At 44.4% G+C, this 15,061-nt stretch overlaps 1 long non-coding RNA gene across 1 annotated transcript; it reads right to left on the reverse strand.

Moving 5' to 3' along the window:
- Nucleotides 1-8,516: 8,516 nt before the first annotated feature.
- Nucleotides 8,517-14,444, reverse strand: Gm33158. The gene is made up of 3 exons (XR_385182.2): nt 14,367-14,444; nt 10,500-10,586; nt 8,517-8,652 (listed from the first exon to the last, which is right to left on the reverse strand). It is a non-coding gene; the product is annotated as a predicted gene, 33158 (long non-coding RNA).
- Nucleotides 14,445-15,061: the final 617 nt, after the last annotated feature.

The raw sequence follows: 15,061 nt of genomic DNA on the forward strand, positions 1-15,061 counted from the left end.
GGAATTAATGAGAGAAGTTGGGTAAGAAAGGATGGTGGAGGTGGAAGAGTGAACATGGTTAACACATATACTGATAAGAAAATAAGCCCTGATGGTCACAAACAAAAGTAGAAAAATAATAAGGCCCTCTAGTCTTGAAAGCAACTAGAAACTGGTGAACTTCTAGATATTCTTCAGTTTCCAAAGAAAGATTCATTTTTCAGTCCTAGCTGCTGGACTGTGAACCTCCTGGGTGAAACAGCTGCTCACGTCTCTGAACACTCCTGTGCCTGGCTTGTGGGCAGACCACCATGATGCATGCCACGGAATAGCAGGCGACAGCTGCACCTATTCACATGGTAGTGGGTGGACCAGGGAAAGCTACAGGTGTTCATGGGTGCACTGTCAACAGTAGGAAAGGGCTATGTTTGGGGACATCAGGGCCACTCTTTCTCTTTTGAGATATCTATCTATCTATCTATCTATCTATCTATCTATCTATCTATCCATCCATCCATCCATCCATCCATCCATCCATCCATCCATCCATCCGTTACTTTGTGTGTATGGGCATTCTGCCTGTATATATGTGTGTGTGCAGCACATGCATGTTTTTCTCCATAGAGGCTGGAAGACAGCATAGATTCCCCTGTTGCTGAACTTGCAGATCATTATGGATGTTGGGAATTAAACCCAGGTCCTCTGGAAGAGCAGCCAGTGCTTTAGCCCACTGAGCCATCTCTTCAGCCCAGCGGGGTGACTCTTGAATATGAGGGATAGGGAAGGATCCATTCCCCTGTTGTACAATAACCAGATATACAGAGACAGAGGACCACAGTGAGGTCTGCCTTACTGTGATGGCTGAGTGTCCAGGCTGTGTGGGTGTCCTCAGTGATTGGGGTTAAGGTGCAAGGTCAAGACAGTAGATTACCTTGGGTGTCTTAGTCAGGGTTTCTATTCCTGCACAAACATCATGACCAAGAAGCAGTTGGGGAGGAAAGGGTTTATTCAGCTTACATTTCCACATTGCTGTTCATTACAGAAGAAGTCAGGACTGGAACTCAGGCAGGTCAGGGAGCAGGAGCTGATGCAGAGGCCATGGAGGGATGTTCTTTACTGGCTTGCTTCCCCTGGCTTGCTCAGCCTGCTCTCTTATAGAACCAAGACTACCAGCCCAGAGATGGCCCCACCCACAAGAGGACCTCCTCCCTTGATCACTGATTAAGAAAATGCCTTACAGCTGGATCTTGTGGAGGCATTTCCCCAACTGAAGCTCCTTTCTCTGTGATAACTCCAGCTTGTGTCAGGTTGACACAAAATTAGCCAGTACACTTGGGTTTTCTTGTGTTGGGGCTTTGGCATCTGCCATTATAAGGAGAACTGAGCCATGGGACTGGCTCTCCCACACCTCTGTTTCTGGCTGAGTTTCTAGCTTAGGAAGCAGAGAGGGTGTTTTTCTGTTGAAAATTACATTTTACAGGATTATGCATTTAATAAGCGCCGAATTGAAGATTTCTAAGATCTCAGTCATCCCAGTTGATAGATTGCCTGGGGAAATAAACAGATTTAGGTGAGTTGGCAGCCTTGTGTTTTCTACCTTAGAAAGTTCCAACTTCTAAGAGGAGACTGAGCATGCCTTCACTGATGTGCACACAGATCCTGGCTCAGAGGTCATTGAGCTGAGGGACTGCATAGCCCTGCCTGGCTCTCTGGGACATTCTCTTATCTGACCCAGAATCCAACCCTGGACAGAACCAACTCCCAAAGGTTGTTCTCTGACCTCCGCCTGAGTACCAGCCATGACATGCGCATGCCTACATACTTACATAAATACACATATACAGGAATAATTCTTAAAAATATGTTTTCTTTATCATTAGATTTGATTAACATTGCCCCCCATGTCTAGAGTCACCAAAAAAGAAAAACAAACAAACAAACAAACAAAACAACCCTTCTTTATTTTTCATGACCTGGCATGACTGAGAAATTCATTCATTCATACCTTCCGGGAGCAGGGTGAGCCCACCCCCAGGCGGTGGAGTAGGAGCCATAGCCAGTTGTGCCTCTGAACACATATCCCCAGGTGCCCCCTGAGAATGCAGAGAGACCAACACCCGTGTGCACGGAGTCCTGATTCCTGGGTGTTTTCTGAATGGATTGCCAGAATGGGAATTTTCCGGATTTTGCAGGCTCAACTGGCGTGCTTTGTAGGTTGGCTCCAAAGTGAGACTTTTCAACCTCTGGAAAACCAGCGATCATAATCCTTTGATAATATTTTCCTAACATCCACTAAGTACCTAGAGGAAGCGAGCAGAGAGCAATAAATTGTGGGTTCTCATTTACATAAACCCTTCTTCTCCCATCCAGAGAAACTTCTCAGCTGTTTACTGAAGGCCTTTGACAACTGAGGAAGCCTTTCTTTCCCCTTCTTGCTCTTGGGTTTCTCTTCTGTAAAGTTGAGGTAGTAGCAGTCAGCACCCCTGAGACCGTCGGAATGTTGAAATAAGCCATGAACCCACACCTCTCAGAGAACAGCCTCTCCAGGGACTGGATAGATGGCTGCTTTCATTGCTTCTTGGGCCAGTGCAAACTTTCAGCCTCACTTCTCATTGCTTGCTCCATTTTCTGGACCCAACACCGCACATGTTTCTTGGGCTGAAATAATCTTTCACCTAGTCCCCAGAGTCAGCTGTTCTTTTAAGTCCTGCCATGGGCCCTGGGTCCCTGTGACCCCAGGGGAGTACCAGAGGCTCCTCAGCCACTTCTGTCTTTGAAGTTGAGACCCAGACACCTCTCAGCAGGGAGAGTCACTTGTCTTTCTAAGGGACTGATTGGCAATGCAAAGTCATTCATTTCTTGCCAAGATTTTTTTTTTCTTTTAATTTCACTTCTGGCCAGAGTTAAGGAAAAAGAAACCAAGAAAACAAAGGAGAATGTTCTGGCAAAGAACTTTCCTCTATGGTCCATATGAGCTCACAACTCTGTCCTCAAATTAAACAAGGCATGAAACAAGGAAGACCTTAGGTTACACACCTAAGTGAGTTGGCCTCTGGTCTTCCACACCCAGAGCCTTCTCTAGCACTCTTGAATTGAGTCAAGGTCATGGTGGCCTATATCTAGGCAATATTTCTTTACTAAGAAGAAAATCATTAGTTCAAAAAAGTTGTCCAAATGGCATCTTATAAACTTAAGCCAAGTATGTGGGATGCCTTGGACTATTAAGTAGGGCACATTAACATTTTAGCTATTGGTTATGCTTCCTATTGGGTGTTTAAGACCCTGCAGGGGGCCACATTTAACAGCTACAGCTTCCTTTCTCTCCCCTTTCTCCTCTTCCTTCTCCTTTCCCTCCTCCATTTACTATCAGAACCCACTGAGGGCTTGGTCACACTTGGGATCATTCCTTTAGCCTCCTGTTTACCAGTTGTTTGGCCTACAAATGAGCCAAAAGCCTGACTTGACTGTGGCTTTGTCCGGAAGCATTGAGGAAATTTTCATCGTGTTGACCCTTTGTAAAATGGACATTGGTCAGAGTCACCTTGTGAGATCTCCATGGCCTCTCTGAACAAGGGTGACAGGCCATATTGAGAGAGGACCCATGGTCCCCTTTGACCTTGCTGACTTTGGAGGACCAAGGTCAAAGTACTGTCTCCTTTAATATCTCTGACCATAGTAGTATAGGCCTCCAAATATGTTTACTGAACACCCAGGAGGTAAGTTATACCTATTTGGTCTTTTTAAATGCTCTGTAACATTTAGATAAAGCGTGATTAAAAAACAAACAAACAAACAAAAAACCCACCAAACACTTTCAAATAAAGACCTCCTGCTTAGACATACATTTTATTCCTTTGTGCCAGTACTTAACATGTGTTACTAAGAGCAGATCAATAAGTTAAGAGAACTCCATTGACTAAAGTAGAGAATTGGTTGAACTTTGACCTTAGGAATTTTACCAGTGCATAGATGCGCACCCGCAAGCGCAAACACACACACACACACACACACACACACACACCCCATAAGCTTAAATTTTTGACATTCCTTATAGAACTTACTCAGAACTTGGTGACCTGTCTAGGCTTTCTATCTTCACAATCTTGGGAACATCCAGCCATCTTAGGACAAAGCCTTGTCACATAGAAACCATCACAAAAAAAAAAAAAAAAAAAAAAAAAGCCTATAACCTTCTAATACATTCAATCCTGTTCTTCTAAATTGAGGGGCTGAAGGAGAAGTACCTGAATTGCTCATGAAGGGTAATTTTCTGTGTTAGCCAACCCTGTTTAATTATACAAGTTTAATTAATTGGGGTGATTAATTAAATCAAAGGATGAAAAAGCCAGAGAAAGGCTGTGGCGAGACTAGAATGCAGTTCATTAAGTGGCCCTCTCCCAGTTAGTTCTATCTTGTCTGTCCACAGTCTATCCTCTGAGCTACCTGGCTGATCCCTTTTCCTAGGACTGTAGAATGGTACTGGAAAAGAAAAAAAAAGGTAAAACTTGTTTGTTGATGGATGGACAGACAGATGGATGGATGAAGAAGCTCACTGTCTAACTTCCCAGCACAGGTCATAGTAGAGATGATCCTATGTTCTGTATTCTGCCTAAGTAATGTTTCTCTCATCTTTGACATTGATCTTAAGTTACAGAGTGTGAACTCTAATCTCTGCCCAACTTCCTGAGAAGCGAAGGTAGCCCTTATAATTCAGACAAACACCTATGCACCACTTAATTCTTAGAACAGCTCTATTGTAATGTAAGGCAGGCCTTATGAATCAATTTCGGAAGTTGATGCCCATTTCTGACATTTCCCAGCTGGTTGTCTTGGGGAAAATTGTTTAACTTCACAAAGCCTCATTTTTGTCACCTGAAAAATGGGAGGGTCATATACTGCCAATGTCACAGGGTCAAACTTGGCATGGACAGTAATGACATTTGGGAAGCAACAATGACTGACCTGCCTTAAATGGATAGGTGGGGTGGAAGGAAGGGGACCTCGGGGCTGAACCTTTCTCCATTTGCAGTCACTGTGGTCCTCCCACTGGCTTGCTGCTGGTAAGAAGCAAAAGTGATGCTAGATGGTTACCATTGAGACAGCTACACTGTCTGGGGAGAAATGGAGGAAGTGGGAACTTAGAAGTAACAGGGAGAAGTAGTGATGCTGGTACCCCGTGGATGGCTTGATTTGCACCCTGGTTATTATAGGCATGAGTTTGAGTGCAGAGGGCACCCATTGGTATTTCTTGTGCCCATAGCAAAGATTTGAATCAGAGACACATAGAGAGTGATAGGGATGGAAACAGGTTTGTTTTTTTGGGGGGGAGTTGGGGGGAGGTTTGGCTGTCCTGGCACTTGCTATGTAGACAAGACTGGCCTCAAACTCACTGAGATCCTCTTGCCTGTGACTCCCAAGTCCTGGGATTAGAGTCGTGTGCCATCACACACAGTTCTGAAACAGTTTATTAGGAAGAAGAAAGGCACTCCCAAGAATGGAGATGGTATAGAGAGCTGGGGTAGGACTGAGGCTCAAACAGTCCCAGGTTGAGAGTCGTGACCCTTTATAGTTCATTTACACAGCACTTGCCCTCTCCCCTCTTCCTCCTTTGTATATTGTGTGCTTTTCTGCTCATGCTCTGTCCCTTACATGCATCCTCAGTGTGGAGGAGTTCCAGGTCCTTCCATCAACTGGTTTCTTCCATATGTAAACTGTTCTCCCTCCCTCCCTCTCTCTCTCTCTCTCTCTCTCTCTCTCTCTCTCCTGTCACGGTGCAGTATCTAAGTGTCTTAAGAAAAGATCTTAAATTTTTGTATGTATTTTAAAATAAATTTTCTCAATTATTGAGACTTCCATATACATATGGAATGGACTAAGATCATGCCCTCACCCCATTTTCTCCTTTGAAACTTTATGAACAGGCCTTCATAGTCCACGTTTCTCTAAGAATTTGTATCTTCCAAGTCCTCACAACAAACAACTGCTCTTTACACTCCAAGAACACAACAGCTTTTCTAGCCCAAAGTCCCAAACACCCCTACCCTCTTCCAACTAAAAAGTTAGAGGCATAAAAGCCATTTGATTAGGCCTATTATAGAAACAACCCCACTTCTGATACCAACTAATTGCTTTGTTAACTTTTTTGTTGTGGTGACAAATACGCAATCAAAAACAGCTTAGAGGAGGAAAGAGTTTATTTGACTTATGCTTCCAGGCCACATTGAAGGCATCATTGAGGGTAATCTTGGCAGAAAGCCAAGCGAGAACTTGAAGCAGAAACCACAGAGGAACACTACCTGCTGCCTCTCCTTTACTAACTCATGCCTAGCTAGATTTCTTATACAACCCAGGACTTCTTGCCCAAGGAATAGTGCCTTCTACACTGGGCTCTCCTACATCAGTTAACAACCAAGGCAACACTTATCTCAACATGTCCACAGGCCAATCTGATCTAGACAATTTCTCAATTGATTCTTCTCCTTTCATATGACTCTTGGCTTTGTCAAATTGACAATTAAGGCTAACCAGAACACCCAATGTGGTTGTTTAAATAATCTATCCTCAGTTGGTGGAATTGTTTGGGGAGGATTAGGAGATATGGCCTTGTTGGAGGTGGTGTGTCACTGGGAGTAGACTTTGAGGTTTCAAAGAGCTCATGCCATTCCCAACTAGCTGTCTCTGTCTCTTGGTTGTGGATCAAAATGTAAGCACTCAGCTACAGCTCTAGTGCCACGCCCACCTGTCTGCTGCCACGATTCCTGCCATGATGGTTATGGACCCCATGGAACAATGACCCCAGATTAAATGTGATCTTTATAAGTTGTCTTGGCTCATGTTGTTATATTGCAGCAACAGAATTATTTAATCTTTTTAAATTTTTTATTGATTCTTTGTGAATAGCACATCATGTACCCCAGTTTCCTCTCGTCTCCCAGTCCCTTTGTATCCAGCCCTCACCCTTGTAACGCCCCCTGCCAAAGAGAATGAAATAAGATAAAAATTTTAAAAATGAGAAAATTAACGACAATAATAACAACAAAAAAAGATATCTTGTGGTGGGAGCTGCACTGTCTCATAGTGTGTCCCACAGTGTGATCACAGTGTGTCCCACAGTGTTTCCCACAGTGTATCTCACTGTCCCACAGTGTGCCCCATAGTATATTCCTCTGTCCTCATATCTTCACCTGTAAACGTTTATTTTAATGGGTCACTGGCCTGATTCGAGGTCTCTGGCTTCTGCCACACTATCAATGCTGGATCCTCACTGGGAGTCCTCTTGGTTATCTATCCTGTTGTTGTTGCCCTGTATCATGGAGATCCTGCAGCTTTGGTCTCCAGGACTGGCCCCTTCAAGTGCTCCAGCAGGTCATAAATGGGGTGGGCCAACTCAAAGCCCTGGACCTGGGTCTGGGAGGGAGCTGAGTTGATTACCCTGACAGCTTTCCTGTGCCTGTACCATCAGGATGAGTTCTCTAGAACTTCCCCAGCTAGCTCACCCAGTGCTTCCCTTGTCAAGGGGCAGGACTAGTTCTCCTGATAACCTGTCCTTGAGGGCCAGATCACCCACACTCATCATCAGGGTCAGCTCTGCTGTCCTACCCAGCAGAGGTACAGGTCCTGTTCTTGCCTGAATTGTGCAGCCGGTGAGGGATGAGGCTAGCTCCTGTTCTCAGGACCTCGGGGTCCAGCACTATAATCTTATGCTGTTTGAACTGCCAAGATGGAGAAATGTGGGTCAGAGTCTCCTCTAGTCATCTAGACAAACAGCAAGCTGATTACTTTATATAAGACAAGCACCAATTTGTGATCAATCTATATTGGCAACCAACAGGAGGAACCTCCAATTTCTGGCCAGTATCGAAGCCAGAAACTTAGACAGGCCTTTAAATAGAGATAAATGCTACCGTGAGTGGCATGAAGCTGGGAGAAATCAGGATCCCTCTGTATTTTCATAAACTATACAATTACTAATCAAGCATGGTAAAATTTAAATGAGATAAATAACATATTTTTCCCTCTAATGTTCCCCAAAGCAATTGTAGATGTGTGAGACAATAATTCACATAGAAAGATCTGAAATATTGCCTACCAAAAGCACTGAGTACAAACCAAAGAGTTATGCACCTGTGAGATGTCGGGCCATACTGACAAAAACACTGTTTGCAAAAGAAGACATGGAGTCTTAGGCCGCACTTACCCTGGATGGAGCACTGTGATCACACTTAGCAGCAGCTGGTGTATGGTGAGAAACTACAAACCTTATCATAAGAGAAATGATTAAAGGATAAAGCATATGGATGTCTGCCTGGAGATGACTCTGCAAAGCCTTATGAAGTCACTGCTCTGTCCTTTGGGGGGAAAGGAAAGTCCGTGGAGAAAGATTTGCAAGATGGTACTTGATGAGAACTTGAAGGCATGTGCTTCTTCTCAGCCACTTCTGCCTGGGCTCTGGTCCTTGGTCTCTGTGGGTGTCTCAGGGAGGGTTTCCATTGCTGTGAGCAGACACCAGGACCAAGGCAGCTCTTACAAGGACAGCATTTAATTGGGGCTGGCTCATAGGCTCTGAGTTTCAGTCCGTTATCATGGTGGGAAGCATGGAAAGGCCCATGCAGGCACAGTGCTGGAGGAGATGAGAGTTCTACATCTTCATTCAAAGGAAGCCAGGAGCCTGTTCTGAAGGCAAAAAGGAGAAAAGACTTTAACTTCCAGGCTGCTAGGAAGAGGGTCTCAAAGCCTGCCCCCACAGCGACACGCTTCTTACAGCAAGGCCACACCAACTTCAACAAGGCCACACCTCCTAATAGTGCCACTCCCTGGGCCAAGCATATTCAAACCACCACAGTGGGTTTGGGGGAAATCTCGGGAGATGCTGGTGGCAACTCCAGAGTCATTCCCCAGAAAAATCACCAAAAAAGAAACATCACATTTCACACGTTCCAAGATTTGTATGTTTATGGATCCTCTTAGAGGCACAGGTCCTGTGCTGAGAACCCACCCTTCTCTGGAAGAATGAGAGACGAAATGGGGCAACGTCACAGATAGTCACGTCATCGGGAAGCACAAACCCTGTTATATTAGGAGCTTGTGCAATCCTCCTTGAAGTTGCTGCTCATTTCCTTCTGCCTGGTTTCTGTCTTCAAATGATAAAATACAATAGACATTTATTTATGTTGCTGAGAAGAAAGGGAAGGCTCAATTCTTCTCAATTCTTTTTTTTTTTAATGGATTTGAGAGTTTTGCCTGCACGTATGTCTATGTACCATCTACATGCATTATACCCATAGAGACCAGAGGAGGGCACCAGAAGCCCTGAAACTGGAGTCACAGATAGTTGTGAGCTGCCTGACATAGGCGCTGGGAATTGAACTTGGGTCTTCTGCATGGGCAGCAAGTGCTCTTTATCATAGAGCTATCTTCCTAGCCTCCTTTTAAAGATATTTTTAAAGAACATATTAGTATGTATGTGTCTGTGTCTGTGTGTGCGTATGGTGTGTGTGTGTGTCCCTGCAGAGGGCAGCAGATCCTCTGGAGCTGGAGTTATGGGTGGTTGTGAGCTGCAAATATTGGGGGCTGGAGGTTGAGCTCAAGTCCTCTAGAAGAGCAGAAAGTGCTCTTAGCCATTCTCTGCCCCCTTATCTTTCTTTTTAAATTAACCTGTGTTTGTCTTCTTTATCTCTTCTCCTGTCCCTTTATTTCCTCTCCCTTCCTTCTTTCCTGTGTGTATTTTCTCAAAGAAAAACCAGGAATGTAGTGGGAGGGATTTTCGAGGGTGAGAGAGCAAGGCCAGCAGGAGCCTGGGATGAGCCAGGGGCTCTTCCCATTTCTTTGTCCTCTCCATGTTCTTTGTACCCTCAGGACTGGTCTTCACACCAGAATTCTAAACATCCTAAGATGTTCAGATAGAAGTATTCATGCGACAGACACACTGGCTTCATTGCAAGGACTATTTTAGTATTAAAGAATGTTTGATCATGTAGGTAATGTCTATATGAGTTCTGAACAACACATATAATAATACATATTGAATAATACATGTTCAATAGTATGTGTATTAACCTCAGTTGTAACTTGGTTTGTTTTTATGGTAGTTTTTAACCAATGAGTTATCAAATTCTCACTTGTACAGGCAGGGTATCAATTGCTCTCATAGTGCTTCCTTTGTATCTTTCATAGGGAATGTAACACTGTCATTGCAACTATGTCATCAGTTAGCATAAGCTGTTCACACAGTTGGTGATAATACTGGATGGCTGGTTAACTGAGCTTTATTTATAATCTTAGGGATCAAGAACATGAGTTGCAAGGCCTGCTGACAGGCAGTTGAATCTTTGTCTCACCAGCTTGGTATGTATCTTTTGGTGGTGTCAATCTTTTTGAGCATCTCAGGTTAGTGCTATACAAAATGGAAATACTAAGATAGCTCGGGGCTTAAAGAAGATTAAACGAGACAATCTCTGTAGAGCATACACCCCAGTTATCTGGGACATACTAAAAATATTATTGATATTTGATGCACCTACCTTTTGGGGGGAAATTTGCAGAATTTGCAGACGACCCCACTGAGTTTATAGATGCCCACTCTTTCCTCACTGACACTCCTGTGAACTCTGTTACAACACAAAGGGATTTATAAGTTCATTGGGAGAAGTCGAAGCCTGTGGAGATGCTCCAAAAATCTGATTACCATGAATATCTCACAAAGAAGGAAAGAGAAACAACTGGCCTCAGGCAGTTCATTTATTGCCAACCCCTGGCTTTGTTTCACATTCCCCTGACTAAAGGAGCATGTCCCAATTTGTATGGTTGTTTTAAATACTGATCAGCCTTCATTTCATTTATTAATGTCAGGTGTAGCTATGCTTCTTAAGCAAATAAGGGGCTTACTCCCTCAGCCTCCTATTTTAAGCTTATCCGATTCTGTTTTCCTGCTGACATGAGCATGCCTCACTTCGCTGACAGGCAAGAACCTGAGGTCAGAGAAGTCACGACAGTGGCTGCCGCGGAGTGGCCAAGCTTCCCTGGGTTGGGGTCTTTCTTTGACAATTGTGTATGGCGTGTGTCAAGGTTTCCAGGGCTGAAGCAGAGATTCCAGGACTGCCTGTAGTTTGAAGGGGGAACCTGTATAAGCATGCCATCTAGTGAATCTTGGCAAGGGCTGGGAGGAAGGGCTTACTCTTTTCGAGCTCATGGCCCGTAGAGACCTGGTCTCAAGGCTGGGCTCAGAAAGGAAGCAGCCTGGCTTGTTCCAAGCCTGGCTCAGTTTAGAATAAAACACACACAGAGAAACGCACAGAGGAAACTATTTGGGCGCAGGAACTGGGTGTGTTTCAGACATTAAGTCTGCAGAGAGAAATCTGTAGACTTCTTTCCCTTTCTCTCTCCCTCCCTCTTTCCCTTTCTCCCTCCCTCCCCCCTCATTTTTTAAAAAGAAAAACAAGAGCCTGGAAATGAAGTTTGGTAGAGACCCTTTATGTGGGACATCTGCCCAGAAGAGGAGACAAGAGACACAATAGGAAGCAATTCCACATGTAATGCTCACTTCCTGATCCCAGGGACAAAAAGGAACACAGCTGTTGAGAACTTAACTGAGGTCCAAGTTAGAGGCAGTTGGTAGGCTGAGCAGAAAGTTCTTCACGCTGCTAAATGGCTGCATTTATTCTCCGTGTTTGTAAATTGGACTTTGTTTGCTCCTATGGTTGCTCCTGAGATGCCAGAAGTGAGAAGGGGCAACAGTCTTTGTGCCTAGCATCTCTCTGTATGAGTTACGGTGGCCAAAGTGTCTGACAAAAGCAACTTAAGGGAGCATTCCAGTTCTCTTCCATTGCTGTCATAAAACACTCTAACCAACGCAGCTTAAGGGTTTATCAGACTTACATTTCCAGACCACAGTTTATCACTGAGGGAAGTTAGGGCAGGGACCCGAGCAGGAACTTGAACTAGAAATGGTAGAAACACTTCTTAAAGGTTTACTCTCTGTCTCTTGCTTTGCAAACTTTCTTATAGAGCCCAGGGCCACCTGCCTAGGGAATGTGCCACCCACAATGGACCAGGCCTTCCTAATTAATCATTAAGACAACCATCAACGAATCCACGAGGCTATCTGATCTAGGCAATCTCCCAGTGTGGCTTCTCTCAGATAACCTCAGGACGGATCAAGTTGTCAATCAAGGCTAACCAGTACAAGGAGAAAAGGTTTATTTTGCTGGCCTTTTCAGAGGAATCAGTCCATTGTGGTGGGAGAAAAGCTCAGTACATCATGATAGACCTAGAAGCAGAGGAAAAGGAAACTCTATTTCTTCCATTTGTTTCCTTTACCTGCCCTTTTATTCCATCCGGGCTCTTGGCCCATGGGACAGTATTGCCCCTATGCAAAGCTGGCCCTCCCCTCTCAGTTAAGCCTTTCTGAAAGACCTTCATAGACATTCTCACAGTTATTCTACACCCGGTCAAATTGACAGTGATTACTAACAAGTCTACCCCTTATCAAGTTGACACCCAGACACATCATTTTAAACCATAGCATTCTTCTACACGTGACCACTGAAAAGCTTATGCCCACCTCATAATGAAAATACATCCAGTCCAACTTCTGAGTCCCCATAGTATTGATAGTTTTAAAATTATTCAAAAGTCTAAGTTCAAAGTCTCTTGAGAGTCAAAGCAACTTCTAGCTATGAGACACTAAATATAAAGAAGTTACTTATTCCCAGTGTACAAAGGTACAGAGTAAAGACATTCATTCCAAAGAGAAGAGCAAGAGGGCAGGAAGTGAGCATTGTACCGAAATAACCTAGTAAGACAACATTTCAATTCTATGGTTTCCGTACTGTAGTGAGGTGAGCCTGAGTAGGCTCAGGCATTCTGTTTCTATGATCTTGAGATTTATAGCTCACATGGGCCCTCTCTTAGGTTGGCTTCACTCATTCCCTGCACTTTCCTTAGAAGTTGTTCCACATTTCCAGCGTCTCTGACATCCTGGATTTCTGTTATGACTTAAGCATCATGCTCACAGCCTCACACATTACTCTCTCAGGATGTTCCCACAGGAGATCTAACCTTGCTGCACATTGCCTCCAAAGCCTTCCTTAAGAATCTGGGTGAAGGCTCTGTGACCCTATCATTTTCTGTGTATCTGAAAAGCCAGCACTAAGTGCAGAACACCAGGTTTAAAATGACGACAGCAACCAGCATGTCAAAATAGCATGCTGGAAACAAAACACCTGACACATGTTTGGACACAGAACAAAAATAACCAATTATTATAACAGAAGCCACAATGTCTTAAAAGTAGAATTGACCAGCCATATTGGACGTGTGTGTGTGTGTGTGTGTGTGTGTGTGTGTGTGTGTGTGTGTTTGGAAGACCTCATATTTGTCACCTGGCTAAATGGAGCTGATAAGCAGTCTCCAGGTTGCCATTCTTATCTCTCTTCCATAATTTATGGAATAGACTTGATAGCCTTAATTTTAATGAGCATTCTGAGGGACTCCCTTTAGACACTACAATTTTAAAAAAAAATTTAAAAATTATTTTCTTTATATACATTTCAAATGCTATCCCGAAAGTTCCCTATACCCTCCCCCTGCCCTGCTCCCCTATCCACCCACTCCCACTTCTTGGCCCTGGTGTTCCCCTGTACTGGGGCATATAGAGTTTGCAAGACCAAGGGGCCTCTCTTCCCAGTGATGGCCGACTAGGCCATCTTCTGCTACATATGCAGCTAGAGACACGAGCTCTGGGGTTAGTTCATATTGTTGTTCCACCTATAGGGTTGCAGACCCCTTTAGCTCCTTGGGTACTTTCTCTAGCTCCTCCATTGGGGGCCCTGTGTTCCATCCAATAGCTGACTGTGAGCATCCACTTCTGTGTTTGCCAGGCACTGGCATAGCCTTACATGAGGCAGCTATATCAGGGTCCTTTCAGCAAAATCTTGTTGGCGTATGCAATGGTGTCTGCGTTTGGAGGCTGATTATGGGATGGATCCGTGGGTGCAGCAGTCTCTAGATAGTCCATCCTTTCGTCTCAGTTCCAAACTTTGTCTCTGTAACTCCTTCTATGGGAGTTTTGTTCCCAATTCTAAGAAGAGGTGAAGTGTCCACACTTTGGTCTTTGTTCTTCTTGAGTTTCATGTTAGACGCTACAATTTTTCTTTTAAAGAATTACTGTCTATTTGTTATGAGCCACCATGTGGTTGCTGGAAATTGAACTCAGGAGGAACAGTCAGCACTCTTAACCGCTGAGCCATCTCTCCAGGCTCCCAGGGACTCCCTTGAGAACATGTAGCCAAAACCACCCCACAGAATTTGGTCAATTTAGTTACAGCATCCAGTTAAATGATTCCAAGTGTCACATGTGTAATAGGTACTTTACATTTACTCTTGTGTACCTTCTGTGAAGCTAGGAGGCACTTTACACTCTTGATGTACTCTTGCGCGCGCTCGACTGGCCAGGAAGAACGACGCTGCAACAGGATCCTTCTGCACACATTTATTGGGAGAGCTTGATTGTAGAGGCGAAGAGACCCCGAGCCTAGAACTGGTGCTGCTTTTATAGGCCTAGGAGAGGCGTGTCTCACACCCGGATTGGTTATGCACTACGCCTCATTTGCATGTTCCTCATCTGATTGGCTACTCTCTCTCAGTACCTCACAGAGCCTCATTATCATACCTCATTTGCATGTCTCACATCTGATTGGTTATATTCTCAGTACCTTACAGAACCTCATTATCATGCCCGGGCCAGGCAGTGTCTTTGCAAAAAAATTTACTACATATGTACACATTGGTTGTTTGTCCAAACTTATGCGTGGTAGCCAGCAGTAGTCAGTGCCACTCTGCAACGGCACATGTGGCTTCCCACAATGTACTTAAGGTTTGGCTGTCAAGAAAGACACAGTTCCCACAAGCACTGGTTGGGAACAAGGCTTTACTCATGCAGAGAAGAAATGAAGTGTGATCAGCTTCAATAGAAGACAGGGGTCTCCTGGACCCAGAGAGGAATGGTCTGCACTCATCCTTCTTGTAGGTGGGACATCCTTTCCCTGTATAGCCTGCAATATAGACCCCTGGGGATCTCCTTAAC

This window comes from Mus musculus, chromosome 17 (assembly GCF_000001635.26).
Source record: "Mus musculus strain C57BL/6J chromosome 17, GRCm38.p6 C57BL/6J".
In the NCBI taxonomy this organism is placed as follows: Eukaryota; Metazoa; Chordata; class Mammalia; order Rodentia; family Muridae; genus Mus; species Mus musculus.